Source organism: Silene latifolia, chromosome Y, assembly GCF_048544455.1.
Source record: "Silene latifolia isolate original U9 population chromosome Y, ASM4854445v1, whole genome shotgun sequence".
NCBI lineage: Eukaryota > Viridiplantae > Streptophyta > Magnoliopsida > Caryophyllales > Caryophyllaceae > Silene > Silene latifolia.
This window is the reverse complement of record NC_133538.1, coordinates 195,331,667-195,336,005: the sequence shown is the minus strand read 5'-3', so window position 1 is coordinate 195,336,005 and position 4,339 is coordinate 195,331,667. Positions and strand designations below refer to the sequence as shown.

Genomic DNA, 4,339 nt, shown 5'->3' with positions numbered 1-4,339 from the left:
CGCTAGCACCAAGATCACATAGCGCGTTATCAATCAAATGGGTACCTATGTGACATGGAATCGAGAAACTACTCGGGTCTGACTGTTTAGGAGGCAGCTTATTTTGAACTAGGGCGGTCCCTACCTCAGTCAAAGCTACCGTCTCATGATCATTGATATGCCTCTTACGTGATAAAATTTCTTTCATAAACTTTAAATAAGAGGGTACTTGTGTCAGCAACTCGGTGAATGGAACAGTGACCTGTAAGCTTTTCAGGAGCTCGACAAATTTAACGAACTGTTGATTGGCTTTCGTGGTCTGTAATCGCCTCAGGAAGGGCACGGTAATAGGAATCTCGAGCCTTTTGTTTCTCTCTTCCAACGTCTCAGCAGGTTCAAGCTCTTTTTCACTCAATCGAGACTTTTTGCCTCTCGATCGAGTCCTTCCAGGTGAAATGTCACTCGATCGAGCAATAGTAGCCTCTCGATCGAGTTCCTCAATAGCAACAGTATTCGATCGAGGCAAATTTTCACTCGACCGAACAATTTCTTTAAATTTTTCACTCGATCGAGTGATTTGCACCTCTCGATCGATCCCATGATTATCCAATTCACTCGATCGAGTAGAATTTGCCTTCGATCGAGTGATTTCTGCATCTTTTCTACTCGATAGACCCCCTGAAACTAGTTGATCAAGTATATTCTTCGTGGTAAACATATTTTCAGCGACAACTGACCGTTCGTCCTCCATAATAGCGTCTTTCGGGTCTGAAATATCCTCTAAAGTTGACAATTTTGGTCCTTCATATGAACGACCACTTCTCAAATTAATCAAGTTTACCGTCTCGTGTGGATTATTCTCAGATTAGGACAGCAAATGACCCGGTTTCCTCATGGACTGATTGGCGGCGAGTTGAGCAACTTGAGTTTCAAGTGACTTGATGGATACTTCTTTCTGTTGGTCACTTAGTTGCCATTGCTTTGTCAACGACTGAAGCATTGTCTTTAACTTAGCTATCTCACTTACCCAACTTGAAGATGATGCTCCTTGATTCGGTGGAGGAAAAGAAGGAGGCTTTTGGAAGCCTTGTTCAGCCTTGTGAGGAGGGACATATGGCTGCTGCTGCTATGGTGGAGGAGTGGGATTAAAAACATTTTGACTTGTCCACCTCAAATTGGGATGGAGTACCCCTTGATTGTTGTAATAAGAACCACCTCCTTGCCTATATTGCTGAAAGGCAAGGACTTGTTCTTTCTCAGTAAGACAGTCAATAGCTATATGACCGTCATAGCTCCTACACCTCTCACAAATGACAGTTTCCTGTCTAGTTAACAGATGAACCGTCTGTTGATCTCCAGCAGATTGCAGCTCCAATCTATCAAACTGAGCATTCATGGCTTCCAGCTGAGCCACGACTGCCTTATCAACCGAATGGACCATTCGAATACCATCCCGTGGGTTCCCATATTCAGCACAATGGGTTGCCATCTCCTCAATAATGCCCCATCACTTATCATCATCAATATTCTTTTGAAATCTTCCGTTGGATGAGGCGTCCAGTATAGCTCTATGGTTATCGTACAACCCATTATTGAACTGGTTGCACAAGAACCACTGATCAATACCATGGTGAGGAAGAGACCTCACCAACTTCTTGAACCGACACCAAGCTTCATAGGAAGTCTCATCAGGTGCCTGCTTGAAACTAGTAATCTTACCCCTCAGTTGATTAGTGCAGTGTGGAGGGAAGTATCTTTTGTAGAAGGAAAGTGCGAGAGTCTCCTAGTTGGTGATACCAGCAGCAGTCCAGTCAAGATCAGTAAGCCACTCACGGGCTGAGTCAGTCAGAGAAAAAGGAAAAAGCACTTCCTTTATCTTGTCTTGTGTTACTCCCTTTGTAGCGGGAATAGTAGAGCAATAGTCGGTAAAGACTTCCATATGCTTTCGCGGATCTTCACCCACCACACCTCGGTACAAATTCCTTTCCACCAGATTTATGTAAGACGGACGGATATCGAAAGTGTTACCGTCCTCAGTTTGGAGATTAAAACCTTTAGGAATCGAGAATGTTTTGGGCTCCGAGTGACTTGCAATGTTAGGCATCTTTACTGGCTTGTTGGCAGAAATGAGATTGTCTTCTTTAAAAGACTGGTCTTCTACAAATAAAAAGTGTTGTAGCTCGGGCTCGGAAGTACTCAAGTCTTCTTTTCGAAGTTCTCTTTGCAGACGGAGTCTATGCCGAAACAGTCTTTCTGGCTCCGAATCAGCTGGAACTAATACTGACCTGGGCATACACAACACTGAAGGAGATAAATGAGAACTGCCTCAAGGAATTGAAATTCCCTGAGACGGATAAAAATAAACGAAAACAAAAACAGATAGGGATATTGCCTCCCCGGCAACGGCGCCAAAATTTGACAGGCTAGTCGTTTACCTACCAAAAATAACCAACTGGCACTAACTAATATAGCTAGGGAAGTCGGGTCGATCTCCAAAGGGAGGCAATATATCTGTTAAGGTCCGTCTATTTGGTCACAAATGGCGGGTTTGAATTTTGGTTTATAAACTAATAAAGGCTTAAAGGAAAGAGCAGTAAAGAAAGAGCAATAAAAGATAGAAAATATAATAGAGATGATCAAATGAGAGAGAACATGTCAAGACTTCGGTTCACCATGGTTGTCCAGCGACTCAACTTCAAATAGCGTAGATAATCTACTGTGAGACGGATACAGAAAAGGTCCTTCTGGTCCACTTTCTATCCTAGATTTCCACTAACTTAACTTCCGTCCTCGTCAGGGTAGTCTACTATTCATAGCAGGTCTATTTAGTCCAATCTTCCGATCCAGGAGTAAATTTAACCAGATTAAAGGTAACTTAGAAGCGTGCACTCAACTAAGTCGGTATTATAATTAAATTGGCATGGGTACAGATTCTCACAAGTAAACAATCTAGTCTATTCGCTACATCCTCACAATCCTACCATGGATTCTCTAATCTCACCATGAAAGAATTTAGCTACTCATATTACTAATGTTGTCAATAATAATAATAATAATGAATAAACTAATTGAAGTCATGATGAAATAACAATAATAATGCATAAACTAAATTAGGGCAAAATAATTAAGACAATAAAACAAGGATTAAAGCAAGGAAATAATGAGATTAATATTAAAAGGAGAAAAGAGATTACAATCTCAAGCGATTCCGGCGTAGAGATCAAATCCACTAAGCAAAAGATTAAGGAGAAGAGAGTTTACAGTAGAAAGTGTAAAAGAGAGATTAAGAGTTTCAGAGATGAATAATGTGTAAGTAGTGTAAAAAACAGTGTCCTTAATAACCTAATTATTGAATGCTTAAATAGGAAAACTAAGTCCATCACGAAATAACATAACAAGGGTTAATTAAGCCTGTCTAAAATCCAAAACCTCTCGATCGAGTGATATAAAACCACTCGATCGAGGTCTTCAGTAGCTAATCCTCTCGATCGAGTAAAAAGATCACTCGATCGAGGAAACCCACTAAACAACATTTTGATCGAGCACAACAAAGCACTCGATCGACCTCTTCAACTTCCCAAGCCACTCGATCGAACCAGAATGATTCTCGATCGAGTGTTCTTCCTCCAAGTCAGCTTCAAAATCGTCTTTGACTGCTCCATTGACCACCCTTCACGCATCCCAATGCATAACTCTCGCTCTAACATTCCCGTCTCCTCAAAATGCATGAAAAACAGGACAAAAAGAGTATGGTTTCACCACTTTTAGGTTCATTTCTGCAATTCAGACAAAACAAACCAAAGTAGTCAATTCGGGGCATATTGCAATACATAGCGGTATAAAAATACATAGAAATACGTGCAAAATAAGACTAAAAAGGCTATATAAAATGCACGTATCAATTTTTTAAAAACGTATTGAAAGATTTTTAAATTATTTCAACACTATCATCATCATTGTAATCTTGCTCCACATTCCCCATCGCCGCTCCGGACGTGCCCGCTCCACTCCCCTCTCCTAGAAAGGCGTTCCCAAAGAAACTACCACTAGAGTAAGCAGGTTCCACTCAAGGAGCAAACAAGGGTCCCTCATCGTGGGGAATCCTAGTAGCACAATCCGACGAATCGACACCATAAGCTTTGAAAATACCCGAATCATCATCTCCCATTTCGGTCAAATAAGCTATGAAAATACCAAATCACTGTTCATGCGGTGGGTGAGATCCGCCATATAGTAGTTATGTTCATAGGTAGGTGGGGATTGGGAATAACTGTTGGATTTATATCCGAAGTCAAATTACGGTAACCCGGTTTATATTCTATTTAACCATAACGTTTTGCTAGAAGCCGCTTACGGACCG

The 4,339-nt window shown here is 41.2% G+C and overlaps 1 non-coding gene across 1 annotated transcript; it reads left to right on the top strand.

The window, feature by feature from the left end:
• The first annotated feature begins 1,601 nt into the window (after nt 1–1,601).
• Nucleotides 1,602–1,708, top strand: LOC141635736 (small nucleolar RNA R71). The gene has a single exon (XR_012540399.1). It is a non-coding gene; the product is annotated as a small nucleolar RNA R71 (small nucleolar RNA).
• Nucleotides 1,709–4,339: the final 2,631 nt, after the last annotated feature.